At 40.6% G+C, this 17179-nt stretch overlaps 4 non-coding genes across 4 annotated transcripts; 2 read left to right on the top strand and 2 right to left on the bottom strand.

The window, feature by feature from the left end:
• Window positions 1–8236: 8236 nt before the first annotated feature.
• Window positions 8237–8309, bottom strand: trnak-uuu (transfer RNA lysine (anticodon UUU)). Its single transcript has one exon. It is a non-coding gene; the product is annotated as a tRNA-Lys (tRNA).
• Window positions 8310–9626: 1317 nt separating this feature from the next.
• trnaa-ugc (transfer RNA alanine (anticodon UGC)) lies at window positions 9627–9698 on the bottom strand. The gene has a single exon. It is a non-coding gene; the product is annotated as a tRNA-Ala (tRNA).
• Window positions 9699–11240: 1542 nt separating this feature from the next.
• Window positions 11241–11313, top strand: trnak-uuu (transfer RNA lysine (anticodon UUU)). The gene has a single exon. It is a non-coding gene; the product is annotated as a tRNA-Lys (tRNA).
• A 2427-nt stretch (window positions 11314–13740) lies between these two features.
• Window positions 13741–13812, top strand: trnat-cgu (transfer RNA threonine (anticodon CGU)). The gene has a single exon. It is a non-coding gene; the product is annotated as a tRNA-Thr (tRNA).
• The last annotated feature ends 3367 nt before the right edge of the window (window positions 13813–17179 follow it).

The raw sequence follows: 17179 nt of genomic DNA on the forward strand, positions 1-17179 counted from the left end.
AAATCGAGGGAGATGTGCTCACAAGCAAGTATTAAACACTTCAGCATTTTCTGTTCGAATACCACACTTTGTCAAAACACTACCGCTTCTTAAGCTAATAAGTAACGGTTTTTGAGCACGCATTGTATTGCTAATGCTTATATTAAAAAAGCATAAATTCACGTAATGGAATTTGGACTGAACAAAGTAGTCCAGCCCCTTTACAACATTACATACCCACTGATTAAAGCTTAAAACTACAGCAGCAGGAGTAACAATAATGGCAAAAACATGTTTGGAGTTCGGCATTTCATTTATTCTGCGGAAACATCGCATCGGAATGAACTGCCCGAGATAAAAGAGTAATTGCGGCTTCAGATCGTTTTTACAGAGCATTGCGTTGTTCTGTTCATGCTGACTACACGCTTTAAATTTGTCATTTACTGCAGGCGTTGCTTTTCCAGGTTTTTCTGAAATTCCTCGCATTTGAGCCAGCACTAAAATATTTCATTCCCGTCGCTGAATACATCGTGGAAATGGTATTTGCAACGGAATGCTGTCACACATGAAACCTTTTTGTTATTCGGTTCTGAAGTTTGAAAATGAAAATAAAACGGGGGTCACCTCATAGGCTTGAAAGAAGTCCAAGCAGCATAAAAACCCGTGAATTCTCACAAATTGCATTGTGCTGCAACTTTCTTCTGCTGCTGTTATAAATCAGCCTTAAACATTTGAATGCATACCTTACTGCTGCTAATCACATTCACATGTTTATGAAGCTTTTTTCTGTCCGTTATGTTTTTGCTAAGCAGTTTCTCCGTTTTCCTCGTACTGTGATTGTCAGCGAGCACAACAAGACTGAAACAGTGTAAAGGCAGGTAAAAAAGACAGGGTAAAACACCTGACTGTCGGGAGTGGGATTTGAACCCGTGCCTCTATTTGGAGAGTGAAACACAACGCTTAAAAGACACGAAGCTGTGAATTTGCTGTTTTAAACCGCTCAACTATCCTGAAAAAATGTATGTTGATTGCACCAGTCGCATCCGATTTTCTGTAACTTTAGAACGATTGATACGACTGGACGAACACATTTTGTGGCATTTAGCATGACATGGTAAACGGTACCAGAGCATTCGGGTCCGGACCACCAGACTCAGAGACAGTTTTTACCCCCGCACTATCAAACTATTAAACTCCCAGCCTCTCTCACTCTCACCTCACCTCTCACCTATGATCTGAACCTCACAGTGCCTTCTTTCTTACCAAAAACCCAAACACACATTGAAAATCTACCTCTACCATACATGTCAAAAGCTCACTCCCCATCATTTCTATCCCTTTATTTCATTCTTTTGATGCATGTTTTTGCACATAACCTGTTACTTTTTTGTTGTTTTGCACACTGCCTGTTGTTGTTTTTTGCACATCGGCTGTTGTCTCTGTCTTTCTTTTGTTATACAATTGTTTGTTGTTGTGTTTTTTTCTATGTACTACTAATGTCCGAGAGCTAGCTAAATAGCATTTCGTTATACCATACACCTGTGTATGAGTATAATGACAATAAACTTGAACTTGAACTTTAAACTTGAACTTGAACTTGACATAGTCTTGCAGGCAGTATATTATTTTATCGTTTACTCGTTTAAAAAAACATGGTCTTCTCGTTCCTAAGTCAGATTTTTAGTGCTTTCGAACGTTACTTCCAACCTGGACTGACAGCTCACCCGATCTGTTTGTGATCAGACCATGGAGTGGGAAGCTGTACCTAGCGCACGTTCCTTCCCAATGCTAAGGCGATCATTCGGAAGATGGGTGTGAAGAGAGACAAGCTTTAAAAGGGATACTTAACAAGGAGATACGCTGTAGCAGTGTGACTCCAACAGATGCTCCTGAAGAGACTGGAGGTTTAAGCCAGCTCCTTAGAGCGCTCGGCCACGTTACTCTCAACAGTGGCTCTTCAGCTCTTGTTGTTTGACCTAGTGGTTTTATAAGGCGTGGAAACAACCGCAACTTCCTTTTCTGAGATGCTTTCTCTCACGTGGTGAAATCTCGACCTCTTTGGCATCTCTGGCTATAGTTCTTCTGTAGAGCAGGCTTTCACACCTCTGCTTCTAGTGCCCTTGAAGTCATTTTATTTTTACAGGAAGACGCATTCCCTAACAATCTCTTCTGTTTTAGAAATGCTTCATAAGGCGTGTTTGATTCAACGGACAAACAGTATACTAATTGTACAATGCAGATTTATGTGCCATTGCAATTCGTGCAATTCGTGCCATACTTTTTCGAAATGTATTCTGACATGCCAGGATCATATTTAAAAAACTGGTGCCTTAAAATTTCTTGCACTTCAGGATTTTGATAGTCTGTTACATTGTCTTTCACACGTCGGTGTCAGAACTGTGAGACATTTTCATAATCGGGGGGAAGGCCGTAGCAATAAGCAGGGAGTGCATTCACCTTTTCTCAGTGTAAGTCCGTGTTGTGGTGAGTTTTTAAAATTGGTTTGCGATTTTCTGAAATATATTCCATACAAAAATATAATTTGGACAGTCGCTATTTATTTGGATACAAAGGAACAAGTAATAGGTTTATTCCATGCTGAAAAAAAGAAGAAAGAGAACACAACGTTTCGGCCGTGGAGCCTTCTTCAGGTGTGAGAGAGACAGGGCAGTAGGCAAAGGTAAAGTAGCGGGAGAACAAAGGTTGAGAGGGAGTAGGAGTGAGAGGCGGGAGCAGGGGACAGAAAGAGAGGCCAATCAAGAGGTGTGAAGTCAGAATGGGTGCAGAGAGGTGTGAAATGAAACTTCCAATGAATGGAGAAAATTTAAAAGAACAGTAATCTGTCGTTAAGGGAAGGGAGAATGTGTGATCCTAGCTGCAGAATAATTTTAGTTTCGGTGGTCTTTCTGATGTATGAGTTCGGAAAACCGTCTTTGAGAACTCAGACGGAGAGATTAGAGTGGTTGTGGCCGTCAGAGGTGAAATGAGAAACAATGGGCTTGGAGAGATCTTTAATCTTCACAGCCCTGATGTGTTCTCTGATTATTTACACGTGTATAATAAATATAGTAAATATAATAAATTAATTACTGCGAAAATAATTTACTTCGTACACTGTGCAGAGTGCCGTATACTCCTAGTTGCGGCACACACGATACATACAGTAAAAAGCCTCAGGCACTGTGTTAGATGTGTTTTCGACATTATATATGGGTTTATTCATGTCGTCGATTTTACGGTTGCAATTCGACGTTGATTATACGTCGAGGCGACGTATATATACGTATAGCCGTATTTTCACCTTAAATATACGTATATTCAACGAATCAATGCCCACAGCTTGGCATACAAGGGTTTTGCAGAGGGGGTCTTGCCACCTGCCTGAAAAAAAAAACAGTAAAATGTTTGAGTGCCTATAGAGTTTCTATTTTTATTTTCTTGACAAAAGTTGATACCATTTCCTGGACACCCCGTCCCCCATCAGTGCGCGGTGCCCGGGGAAAAATCTGTAGGGGGGCATCTGAAATTCTGAGGGGGGAGTGATATTTCGGTTGAAACGGAGCTGTACGGTGCAGCTACCCAAATGAAATCTCGCAGCTATGCCATTGATTAGTGCTTCATGATAGAAGATAACGACTAGCAATCTGGTATTTGCGATGAAGTTCAGTTTCACATTTTTCGTCACTCTCACGGTTTGTATTGCCTGGAGCGAAAAGTACCATAAGCGTTCATTTTTGCAGCTACATGGACGTTCTGAATCGTTAAGAAAAAAATGTCGTAAAACCAACAGAAAGCACAGACTGCTATAACTAGTCCTAGTTATATAACGATTTTAAGTATAATGATAAACTACTGCAAGGAATCGGTCCACCTGAGCAAACAGGATCGTAATGTTGACACTCAATAACGACACTGATATGTGCAGTTCCTGGACGGATAGCCCTCCTGCCCATCAAACAGACTGAGTGACTGTTCGTGTCATTTAGTGTTGTCTGACCATTGACAAAGTACAACTATTTTTTTAGGGCACAAATTAAGTTAGGTAAATCTTTTTGCCCAAAACTGAAGGGGCGACATTCCCCCCTCCCCCCGTGATGCCAGGCCTGTCCCCATCCTATTCCATAATGTCATTATATATAATACCATACAACAGTGACCGATCCTTACTAACTGCATGCGTTTAAAATTGCACATCAGCTCATAGCAGGGGGCACATAGCCGTGATGTATTATCAATGTTAAATTTCAACCATAATATCGACAACATTAATAAACGCATACGTTGAGAAAATATCGAACCCAGCATATTTTCCGGTTATATACCACAATGCATTGCTAGTATTCATTGGTCACCATTGGACACGTTTTTCAAACGTAGAAGTATATCCGCAAATATCTCAGCAATCCTCTTTTGACGAGTAAGTATGAACAATAATAATACTATCTGAATACATACAGATCTTTCTTAATATTATTTTGATTAAAATAGTACGTGAATAAGCAAAAAAATGGCACATAAAATAGTGTGAATGGGGAAGATGACACAAAATCGTTTTGCCGTTTCTCTTATTCTTTTTCTATGTTGTACTTTCAAACTTTGGGTACTCTTTAAATAGGACAGACTTTATTGCTCAACTGCTATGATGCAAGCCAAATTTTATACATTTATTTCAGCTTTGAGCTTAGAAAACTGTTCATTTTTTAGATTATACTAAAGAAGATATTAATCATCATTTATTTGGGAAGTAATATTTTATAATTTTCTCCTAGCTGCGGTGCTGAAGTCCCACCCTACATCAACAGAAAAAGAAATAAAGGAGCACGCAATGTGTTACTTGAAGAATGCATATGCAAGGCAGGGGGCCAGGAGATCTGGACTCTGAAAATAATAGATTTTTGGTTCTAACTGTTATGACAATTAGACAGGGTTTGCAAATAGTGGACAAAAATCGACTTAACTTCCATTGAAATATTTTTTTTTCTTGGAAATATAGAAGTTGTACATTTTAAAATGTATATTTGAATCAAAATGTGGTTTTGAGTTAGTGTGTTAATGTTATTAGTTTTGTGTTTGTCATTACTATACTGTATATTGCCATGTTACCAGAATTTGTAGCTGAAGTTTAAGACTAGTTGTGTTTTTTATGATTATTGCCCATATGTTGATTGTTGATTGATCGATTGTATACAAGTATAATTTGAAATACATATGTTTCAGGTGTGAATGTGTATTTTCAGAATACATTTCTAAACCTAATCATTGGCTTGGTTTACTTGTTTCTACACCTATAAAATCTATCTTTGATGTATAATAGACCTCTACCCATATACGTATAATAGACCTCTAATGTTATCCGTATAATAGACCTCTAACCATATACGTATAATAGACCTCTAAAGTTATACGTATAATAGACCTCTAACCATATACGTATAATAGACATCTAAAGTTATACGTATAATAGACCTCTAACCATATACGTATAATAGTCCTCTAAAGTTATACGTATAATAGACCTCTAACCATATACGTATAAAAGTCCTCTAAAGTTATCCGTATAATAGACCTCTAAAGTTATCCGGAACTCTAACCATATATGTATAATAGTCCTCTAAATTTATCCGTATAATAGAACTCCAACCATTTATGTATAATGAACGTCTAAACATAGACGTATAATTGACGGATAACTTTAGATGTATATTAGAATTTCATTCTAGACGAATTGTAGACCACATTTAGACGTCTAAGGTATGCGTTTAATAGACGTATATTATACGTCTTTTGCCCACTGGGATACTAATTGTACAATGCAGATTTATGCGGCATTCGTACTGGATTTGAGTGGGATTCTGAAATACTTCTTGCAAAGGTATTCAGACTTTCTTGAACCTATAATAAAAACACAGACCTGAAACTCCCTAGCTTCCAATCTCTGATGTTGCTGTCCTTAAACTCGGACGTGATTTTCTGCAGACGTGTGCATAATGTCCTGTTTTCTTGCAGTGTAGACATTTTGCTGTTCACGCTCCGCATTCATCTGCTTTGTGCATTGTTAGTCCGCACCTGTAACAAGTAATGTCAGCCGTCCCCTGTTCTTCTATATCTCTAGCATGACTGCGTCCTGCTGCTCGGCTTTTGATTGTAAACTTTGTTTGTAAAGTTCAGTGTCACTTTGTCACTGTGGTCAGAAAGCATTCTTGATTCTGCTTGAGCTGCTTCATGAATTCTAGCGACTGTAAGAGCTCTTTCTAAAGTCAGCCCTTCATCCTGCAGCAATTTATAGTCTCTTATGCGCACATTTTTCCACAAGTTGATCTCTTAACATGTCAGTTTCCAATACTCCAAAGTCACAAGATTTAGCCAGTTCTCTTAGTGCAGTCACAAAAGCATCAACAGATTCGTCCTGAGACTAAGTTCTCTGCCTAAATGTATGCCGTTCCAAAACCACATTTTTCCGCGGTGTAAAGTAAGCGTCTAAGGCAGCTACAGTCTGTTCATATGTACCTTTTTCTCCAGGGAGGTTGGCGAAAATCCGCTGCACGGGAGCCCCGATACAGTGCAGTAATGTAGCACGTCTCACGGCATCCTGAGCTTCTGTAGATCCACCGGCTATTTAAAAAAAATCTGTAGGACTCCATCCATATCTTGTATTCCGTATACAAATCCGGAGCTACGAGGTTCAGTGGAAGCGGTGGAAAAAGCTGGGCATAAGCAAAGCTTCTCGGCGCGGATGCCATATCTTCCATGGCGCAAGCTAAACGAAGTTCGTTTCTACCAGCAAGAGAACTAAAATCCGCACTGCACTCGCTTTGAGTCCGTCAAGCACTCATCTCTCGTCGCCTTCAATGTTGTGTATCTTAATAAAGAGACGTTTTTATATTATTTTAACTATTTTATTAACTACACAGATCACGCCCTTACACCATATATTCCTGCCTTCTACTCTCTCGTTCTGTTGTCTGGCGATGTCTACTCACTATACTACATTTAGCATGACTTCTTGTTGCAGTTGAGCTCAAAACTGGAGATGATCTCCATATTCTACCGCTGTAACAAGTCCGAAACGTAGGACACAGTACACACTTTTTAAGTGAAGTCAGGTTGTTAAAAAACTAAACCAGCGACCTGTCACAGAAACGTACCCCAGTCTCCCGCGCAACAAGCGGGGGTACTCAGCACTATACTAACGAGGAGCGCTTGTCTGCAGCTGAGCGTCAGCTCTGTTTACTGTCAGCAGTCATTGCCTCATTTCCAAAGACTTTTTCACCTGCTCTCAGCTTTTCTAGACAGTCATAAACGCTCAAGAAGTAATTCATGTCAGTTTGAAGTCTGTTTCTGTTGTCTCAGCTCTTGATAAAGAAAAGCCGTGCGTGGGAGACTCCCTCTCTGAAGAAGTTTGCCGTCACCCTGCGAGGGAGAAGAGCCATCAATCACCGAGGCAACCACTGAGACAGTTAACATTAAACACGTGAAACGGAGATGTTGTGATTTTTTTCCCGCTTAAGGCTTCAATTGTTTCTACTCTAACGAGAAAGACCTCTTTATTAGAAGTGAGATTTTAACAAACGTCTCCAGGGTTAACTGCGACCTGAACGCAACGCCTTAGACCACCAGCCATCTTGCCTGTGGTACTTAGAGCAGCGCTCAATAAAAATGATCAGAAACCGAAAGCGCTTCTTATGCGGATCAGTATATTCCGATTCCACTGGTTCTGCAAAAGAAATAAGAAAAGCCGAACTCAAAGCACTGTGTTGCCATTACGGGTACCCTGCAGCTGCTTTAAGATCTACTCACACCGTGTTGCCATTAAGGCTACCTAGTTAAAAAAAAAAACTTATCGTGACCTTTTTGAACGTGATTATTAGACACCCGTTAAATCTCAACCGAGGTTTCTTGAGAGATCTTCAGTGAGCGAGTATTAAAAAACTACGTCGCTTCCAACCTCTGCTGTCACTGTAAACTCGGACGTGATGTTCTGCAGAGTTGCAGTGTGCCTTTCCTCTTGTATTCAAGAGTACTCACTGTGTGAGCTCCTCACTGCGTGTTCTGTACTCTACTGTGATTTAATTTAGATGATTACGTGGAGTAGAGTGACAAGATCTACTTGAACACTTTCGGTTTGTGAAATGAAACACTAAATACACTACTGTAAATACAAGTAATGGACATTTAAAATAACCAAGTACAGCTAGAACAGTGAAAGATTAAAGACTATTTAGAATGACATTCACAATAGACTTAAGAACAGCACATCCGCCCGAACAGGGACTTGAACCCTGGGCCCTCAGATTAAAAGTCTGATGCTCTACCGACTGAGCTATCCGGGCTCTGAAAGAAAATTGACACTGTCGGGATCCTCGCAAGTCACGTGTCTCTTGTTCTGAAGAGCAGTCATACCTGACCCGTCTGGAATGACCACTGACAGACTTTATCATGAAGCGACGGCACCACTCCCAGTAGAATGAGTGAAAAATACAGCATGACATTGGTAGTTAAGGGGCTCCCACAATCCATCTTTCCTCACATTACTGATTTTTTTCAATAGCATTTGGACCTTTTTTCACATTCAGATTTTTTTCTCATTTAATAAAATCTTTTAATCAACAACATTAAAAAGAAAACAAATGGAACGTTTTTTGGAACAATAATTAAAAAAAATATTTCAATGCCTTGGTTGTATACGTGTGCACACCCTTTATAAAGGGAGTTGCAACAGTGCTGAAATTTAAAGAGCATTTCTGTAGAGAAAACAGCCTTGATGTTAAGCTTAGGGAGCCTGTCTTTTCGAAATTCTATTTCTTGACACCTTGCACAGCCTCCCGACAGACTAACAAATATTTGTTGGAGAAATTGGCTCACACACCGGAAGACACTAACGTTTATTTACGTTAGAGTATGTGAATAACAGTTTAACCGAAAAAGTTTGTCATTGTGATTTTGTTAAAATTCAATAAATCGTCTATCAACAGTTAGAATTTATTAAGAAATTGTTTTATTTCATAAACTATAAGACAATTCAGAGAGTTTATAGGTCATATCCGTCGCTTATGTTCTTTTAACTCTAGAGTTCAGGATCCAAACCCAGCTGCGGACGATTGCGTTTCTTGAATCTCTTGTAATCATCAAAAGTCGATGTGTAGTCCTTCAGTACTTTCTCGAGTTGTGCCATGGATATTTTATACGTTCAATACTTGTCATGCTCTTTTGTATTTTCCTTAACAAACGGAAAAAGTTCAAAGTGTGTTTATGGCAGTGTTTCACATCTACACAAAAGCACTTGTAACAGTACAGGACACGCAGTGAGGAGTTCGTGAAGCTTTCAGTTTAGTGCGGAGTTTAGAAGGAGGATTCACTCGCTGAATGATCTCTCAAGAAATCCTGGGTGAGATTCAACAGGTGTTTTCTGCAACAGCCATGACAAGTGTGAAGCAATCTCAGGATTTCCTGAATTTGAACTAAATTATTAGTTCAAATAATTTAGGATTTAACAGAACTAAATGAGGTACATTTAAAACAGCAGCGCAACTCTGCAGCACGTCGAGTGTGCCTGCATTTAATTGTGTAAACCTGGCTCTCTCTGAACACAAGCAAAGAGTTCTCACTCAACAGAAGATTGCGATGTGAGTACTGTAATATAAAGCACCTGGAGATGCCAGGGATTGAACCCGGGACCTCATACATGCAAAGCATGCACTCTACCACTGAGCTACATCCCCGATGGAAAAGGTAATGGAACAGACTTGTCCAGATGCTCACTGATCACAATCCACCACTCACGAAGAATGCCTGCAGTTTCCCACTTGTGCGTTTCCTCTACTACAGAGTAAATGCATGGGAATGAAGAAATAAGGAAGGAAAAATAATCGCATCGAAGCTTTCAGAGACTGGGCACAAATGAACCAGTTATTTTTATATCCAGTCACACAGGCGACGGTGGTTAATTCCTTGATGGGGGAGAGCTTTTTTTACCTCCTTGCTCGACTGTCTTTCAATTCTGTTTTATTTGAAAGCTTTTTGCATCTTTTAAGTGCTCTTGATTAAACTATGCATAGAAAAACAGCACTACTGATTATTTTCATGGGCCGATGCACACTTGTTCTGTACAACTCGAGTGATAAAGCCCTGTCTGCAAATATTGTAGAAGAACATAAAAGGGTGAAACAACGCCCCAACCACAGGAATGGTAACAGGCAGGATCGTGTTCTTATTTGATAAGTCCTTTTGAGATGTCTTGTCAATGCACACAGGCGTTAGAGCTGAATAATTTACTTTTAGTGGTGTTTTTAAACAAAGATGGAACATGTTATTTCTATACCAGGAAGAAAGGAGCAGACTTTAAGAGGCAAAAACGACACCTTATCAAAGCTAATATCAATTAAAATGACATCACAACAAAAGAGTGGAGCCTTGAGTGAATAAAATTAGTTTTCATTGGACGTATGTGTCTCTATAACTTTGTTGGTGAGAGAGAGGATTGTGATAATTTGCAGGTGCTTCTCGGAAGTGCGTTGGTGGTACAAGCGCCTTCCAAATAATTGAGTCGGGTTTGAATCCGCCAGTACAAACCCAAATCTTTTCAAGATAATTTGTGGTCCGCTAACACATCTTTTGAAACACTACAACAGGTAACACCCCGTGTGAAACATCATGAACATCTGTTAAAGCCTGAGTTTTACATACTCTAATGTAAATAAACGTTAGTGTCTTCCGGTGTGTGAGCCAATTTCTACAAAAAATATTCGTTAGTCTGTCGGGAGGCTGTGCAAGGTGTTAAGAAATAGAATTTCTAAAAGACAGGCTCCCTAAGCTTAACATCAAGGCAGAAAAAATGCTGTTTTCTCTACAGAAATGCTCTTTAAATTTCAGCACTGTTGCAACTCCCTTTATAAAGGGTGTGCACACGTATACAACCAAGGCATTGAAAGTTTTTTTTTTAATTATTGTTCCAAAAAATGTTCCATTTGTTTTCTTTTTAATGTTGTTGATTAAAAGATTTTATTAAATGAGAAAAAAATCTGAATGTGAAAAAAAGTCAAAATGCTATTGAAAAAAATCAGGAATGTGAGGAAAGATGGATTGTGGGAGCCCCTTAACTACCCATGTCATGCTGTATTTTTCACTCATTCTACTGGGAGTGGTGCCGTCGCTTCATGATAAAGTCTGTCAGTGGTCATTCCAGACGGGTCAGGTATGACTGCTCTTCAGCACAAGAGACACGTGACTTGCGAGGCTCCCGACAGTGTCTATTTTCTTTCAGAGCCCGGATAGCTCAGTCGGTAGAGCATCAGACTTTTAATTTGAGGGTCCAGGGTTCAAGTCCCTGTTCGGGCAGTTGTGCTGTTCTTAAGTCTATTGTGAATGTCGTTCTTAATAGTCTTTTATCTTTCACTCTTCTAGCTGTACTTGGTTATTTTAAATGTCCATTACTTGTATTTACAGTAGTGTATTTAGTGTTTCATTTCACAAACCGAAAATGTTCAAGTAGATCTTGTCACTCTACTCCACGTAATCATCTAAATTAAATCACAGTAGAGTACGGAACACGCAGTGAGGAGCTCACACAGTGAGTACTCTTGAATACGACAAGAGGAAAGGCACACTGCACAGCTGCAGAACATCACGTCCGAGTTTACAGTGACAGCAGAGGTTGGAAGCGAAGTAGTTTTTTAATACTCGCTCACTGAAGATCTCTCAAGAAACCTCGGTGGAGATTTAACGGGTGTCTAATAATCACGTTCAAAAAGGTGACGATAAGTTTTTTATTAACTAGGTAGCCTTAATGGCAACACGGTGTGAGTAGATCTTAAAGCAGCTGCAGAGTACCCGTAATGGCAACACAGTGCTTTGAGTTCGGCTTTTCTTATTTCTTCTGCAGAACCAGTGGAATCGGAATATACTGATCCGCATAAGAAGCGCTTTCGGGTTCTGATCATTTTTATTGAGCGCTGCTCTAAGTACCACAGGCAAGATGGCTGGTGGTCTTAGGCGTTGCGTTCAGGTCGCAGTTAACCCTGGAGACGTTTGTTAAAATCTCACTTCTAATAAAGAGGTCTTTCTCGTTAGAGTAGAAACGATAGAAGCCTTAAGCGGGAAAAAAATCACAACATCTCGCATTTCACGTGTTTAATGTTAACTGTCTCACTGGTTGCCTCGGTGATTGATGGCTCTTCTCCCTCGCAGGGTGACGGCAAACTTCTTCAGAGAGGGAATCTCCCACGCACGGCTTTTCTTTATCAAGAGCTGAGACAACAGAAACAGACTTCCAACTGACATGAATTACTTCTTGAGCGTTTATGACTGTCTTGAAAAGCTGAGAGCAGGTGAAAAAGTCTTTGGAAATGAGGCAATGACTGCTGACAGTAAACAGCTGACGCTCAGCTGCAGACAAGCGCTCCTCGTTAGTATAGTGCTGAGTACCCCCACTTGTTGCGCGGGAGACTGGGGTACGTTTCTGTGACAGGTCGCTGGTTTAATTTTTTAACAACCTGACTTCACTTAAAAAGTGTGTACTGTGTCCTATGTTTCGGACTTGTTACAGCGGTAGAATATGGAGATCATCTCCAGTTTTGAGCTCAACTGCAACAAGAAGTCATGCTAAATGTAGTATAGTGAGTAGACATCGCGAGACAACAGAACGAGAGAGTAGAAGGCGGGAATATATGGTGTAAGGGCATGATCTGTGTAGTTAACAAAATAGTTAAAATAATATAAAAACGTATTTTTATTAAGATACAAAACATTTATTGCAACGAGAGATGAGTGCTTGACGGACTCAAAGCGGGCAGAACACTGCAGATTTTAGTTCTCTTGCTGGTAGAAACGAACTTTTGAATTTTAGGACTTTTCGTTTAGCTAGCGCCATGGAAGATATGGCAGCCGCGCCGAGAAGCTTTGCTTATGCCCAGCTTTTTCCACCGCTTCCACTGAACCTCGGAGCTCCGGATTTGTATACGGAATACAAGATATGGATGGAGTCGTACAGATTTTTTTTAAATAGCCAGTGGATCTACAGAAGCTCAGGATGCTGTGAGACGTGCTACATTACTGCACTGTATCGGGGCTCCCGTGCAGCGGATTTTTGCCAACCTCCCTGGAGAAAAAGACTGTAGCTGTCTTAGACGCTTCCTTTACACCGCGGAGAAAAGTGGTTTTAGAACGGCATAAATTTAGGCAGAGAACTTAGTCTCAGGACGAATCTGTTGATGCTTTTGTGACTGCACTAAGAGAACTGGCTAAATCTTGTGACTTTGGAGTATTGGAAACTGACATGTTAAGAGATCAACTTGTGGAAAAATGTGCACATAAGAGACTATAAATTGCTGCAGGAGGAAGGGCTGACACTAGAAAGAGCTCTTACAGTCGCTAGAATTCATGAAGCAGCTCAAGCAGAATCAAGAATGCTTTCTGACCACAGTGACAAAGTGACACTGAACGGGGCGCTCGCTCAAAATTTACAATCAAAAGCCGAGCAGCAGGACACAGTCATGCTAGAGAAATAGAAGAACAGGGGACGGCTGACATTACATGTTACAGGTGCGGACTAACAACGCACAAAGCAGATGAATGCGGAGCGTGAACAGCAAAATGTCTACACTGCAAGAAAACAGGACATTGTGCACATGTCTGCAGAACATCACGTCCGAGTTTAAGGACAAGTATCCCTTTTATTGTTGTTGCTGCCTCCGGTTTACATTTGGCGATGTAAACCAGATTCAGAAAAAAATAATTTGAACAACCTTATTCCCATGCTTACAAGTAGGCGCGGTGGCCAAGTGGTAAGGCGTCGGTCTCGTAAACCGAAGAGCGTGGGTTCAAACCCCACCCGTGCCTGTTTCATTTGTCACCGCTTTCCTTTAGTTTCAAAGTCTTAAAAAAACTCACAATGTAAGGATCTCAATAGTAAGAGAACATAACTGTCGCCAGTGATTAGTATTCTTGCATATCCTGCCTTGTTTTTTAGTCGACAAAGCTTGTTTCTCTTCACACCCATCTTCTGAATGATCGCCTCAGCATTGGGAAGGAACGTGCGCTTTGTACAGCCCCCGACTCCATGGTCTGATCACAAACAGATCGGGTGAGCTGTCAGTCCAGGTTGGAAGGAACGTTCGAAAGCACTAAAAATCTGACTTAGAAACGAGAAGACCGTGTTTTTTTAAACGAGTAAACGATAAAATAATATACTGCCTGCAAGACTATGTCAAGTTCAAGTTCAAGTTTAAAGTTCAAGTTCAAGTTTATTGTCATTATACTCATACACAGGTATATGGTATAACGAAATGCTATTTAGCAAGCTCTCGGACATAAGTAGTACAAAGAAGAAAACACAACAACAATACAATTGTATAACAAAAGAAAGACAGAGACAACAGCCGATGTGCAAAAAACAACAGGCAGCGTGCAAAACAACAAAAAGGTAACAGGTTATGTGCAAAAACATGCATCAAAAGAATGAAATAAAGGGATAGAAATGATGGGGAGTGAGCTTTTGACATGTATGGTAGAGGTAGATTTTCAATGTGTGTTTGGGTTTTTGGTAAGAAAGAAGGCACCGTGAGGTTCAGATCATAGGTGAGAGGTGAGGAGAGAGTGAGAGAGGCTGGGAGTTTAATAGTTTGATAGTGCGGGGTAAAAACTGTTTCTGAGTCTGGTAGTCCGGACCCGAATGCTCTGGTACCGTTTTCCATGTCATGCTAAACGCCACAAATTGTGTTTGTCAAGTCGTATCAATCATCCTAAAGTTACAGAAAATTGGATGCGACTGGTGCAATCAGCACACATTTTTTCAGGATAGTCGAGCGGTTTAAAACAGCTTATTCACAGCTTCGTGTCTTTTAAGCTTTGTGTTTCACTCTCCAAATAGAGGCAGGGGTTCAAATCCCACTCCCGACAGTCAGGCGTTTTACCCTGTCTTTTTTGCCTGCTTTTACACTGTTTCAGTCTTGTTGTGCTCGCTGACAATCACAGTACGAGGAAAACGGAGAAACTGCTTAGCAAAAACATAACGGACAGAAAAAAGCTTCATAAACATGTGAATGTGATTAGCAGCAGTAAGGTATGCATTCAAATGTTTAAGGCTGATTTATAACAGCAGCAGAAGAAAGTTGCAGCACAATGCAATTTGTGAGAATTCATGGGTTTTTATGCTGCTTGGACTTCTTTCAAGCCTATGAGGTGACCCCCGTTTTATTTTCATTTTCAAACTTCAGAACCGAATAACAAAAAGGTTTCATGTGTGACAGCATTCCGTTGCAAATACCGTTTCCACGATGTATTCAGCGACGGGAATGAAATATTTTAGTGCTGGCTCAAATGCGAGGAATTTCAGAAAAACCTGGAAAAGCAACGCTTGCAGTAAATGACATATCTAAAGCGTGTAGTCAGCATGAACAGAACAACGCAATGCTCTGTAAAAACGATCTGAAGTCGCAATTACTCTTTTATCTCAGGTAGTTCATTCCGATACGATGTTTCCGCAGACTAAATGAAATGCCGAACTCCAAACATGTTGTTGCCATTATTGTACTCCTGCTGAAAGAAGAAAGAAAGAAAGGTGTCCTAAATGAACTTTGTCGCCCGTGGGAGATGTCAAGTGCATTGGACATGAAAAGTTCCCGATAAAACCCATTTCTGTACGTTTCTCTTAGTGTCGGGGCTCCTATTGAATGTAAAGGAGGCAACATGCTCAGCCAGCCGACTCAGCGCTAACTTAACGCAGGTGTCTCAGAGCGGAATTATTCAGAACAGGAGCCTCTACTTCTTTGTATACTGAGCTTTCGGGTGAACGTCAAAGTGAAAGACAAATTCGCAATTTTCACTTTTTGATTAAGGAACAAGAAAACACCATCCTTCAAACTGGATTCAGACCAGGGACATAAGACATACTCGCTGTTTTTTCTACAGTTTTAAGAGCTAGCAACTGAGCTATCGAGAGGTCTAAAATAAACGTTTTGTCACACGCGTAGCCCAATGTAGTGTAGTGTTCCTCTTTATTTAAATCCCAGTTCGACATCAAAATACTCCCCATAGTCTCGTTTAGTAGAAGAAATGCAGGCTTCTACTCTATTAACGTCAAGAGTTCTTCTAAAACATTTGAAGGGATATCAGTGCAGGCGGAAATTGACTCTTTTTTTCTTTATGATTTGGTCATATGATTTTTCTTCATATGATTTGGTTTTGATTTTGAATCGTTATATTATTAAGTTTGTGCTTTCTCTGTTTTTATCGTATTGTGAACTTATTTTTTAAACAAATGCTTACAAAGGCAAACAGGGCACACAGTACAAGCTAAATACCCCAGACTGCGTGTAAAGTCCTCCTTGAGGTATGCTTTCAAAATAGCTGCACCAGGCACTTGGACACAGATAAACACAGGGATTTAAAATTCAGGAATATGAATGGTCAATTGCATACAGTTGGGTTTTTTTCGTTTTGTATTTAGCGATTTGTGTATAAATCTTTTAACAATTCATTAAAATGCGAACAATATGTAAAATAAAAACAACAGCAACGTTAAATGCCGGGGAGACGGGCAGTTTTTTTTTACAATCAGATTCCAATCTCTAATGCTGTGTTTGAGAGCTGTGTGTGAGAGCTTACTGTACATAACTTTCCTTTTCTCACATTTTCTGAAAACTATTCCAAAGGGGCACCTGTCACGGACGTCCAAAGGGACTAGCCATGGGGAGTAGGAGAGCGGAAAAAGACCCATATGCGTAGCGGCGAGACGGGAAAAAGGCCCGGGCTCATTAGTGCAAAGAGTTCAGGAATGCCGTAAAGAAACCTATGCCTTCTCGGCCTTTTGGCTAAGATCAAGTTCAAGTGGCATGCCCGCAGTTCTTGTCTTTCCAAAGGTCTAGAAGGCGATCGAAGATTCTGAAGAGTGCTTGAGCTGGTATCGCTCTAGGTTGAGCCTAGGGGGTTAAGGCCAAGCAGCAGCTGAGCTGGGTGGAATCCGGCATCAACGTTCTCTCTCTCTGCTCTCTCCTCTCCTCTCCCCTCCCCCTTTCTCTTGCTCCGCCTCCTTGGCCTCTTGGCTGGGAGTAGGTACACGTGGCCTGCCCGCGGTGCTTGCTTTCCACCTCGAGGTTCGGAAGCGCTATCCGCTCCCTCTCTCTCTCGCTCTCTCTCTCTCTGCTTCCTTGGCCTCTTGGCTGGGAGCAGGTACACGTGGCCTGCCCGTGGTGCTTGCTTTCCACCT

This window comes from Lepisosteus oculatus, chromosome 14 (assembly GCF_040954835.1).
Source record: "Lepisosteus oculatus isolate fLepOcu1 chromosome 14, fLepOcu1.hap2, whole genome shotgun sequence".
NCBI lineage: Eukaryota > Metazoa > Chordata > Actinopteri > Semionotiformes > Lepisosteidae > Lepisosteus > Lepisosteus oculatus.